The sequence below is a fragment of the Octodon degus genome, unplaced genomic scaffold (assembly GCF_000260255.1).
Source record: "Octodon degus isolate 3935 unplaced genomic scaffold, OctDeg1.0 scaffold00002, whole genome shotgun sequence".
In the NCBI taxonomy this organism is placed as follows: domain Eukaryota; kingdom Metazoa; phylum Chordata; class Mammalia; order Rodentia; family Octodontidae; genus Octodon; species Octodon degus.
Window position 1 is genome coordinate 9,154,707 of NW_004524578.1, and position 355 is coordinate 9,155,061.

Here is a 355-nt window from a genome sequence, read left to right on the forward strand (position 1 = left end):
TTTCCTGAGCAATGGTGCTTATAATCTCATTGATTGACCATAGTTTTGTTCCACCTCATGTCCACCTAAGCGAGTTCCCAGGTTCTCTACCACCTTAGACCTGCCTCATCACATGGTTTTCCTCTTTTTTTTTTTTTTTTTTTTTTTTTTGTTGTTGTTTTTTGGCAGAACCAGGGACTGAACTAAGGTCCTTGCACTTGCCAGGCAAGCTCTTATTCTACTGACTATCTCCTTGGCCAGCATTTTTTTTTTTTTTTTTTTTTTTTTTTTTTGAGGCAGGGCCTTGCTCTGTGCTCTAGGCTGGCCTTCAACTCACTTTGTAGCCCAAGGCTGGCCTTGCTGGCTCAGCCTCCTA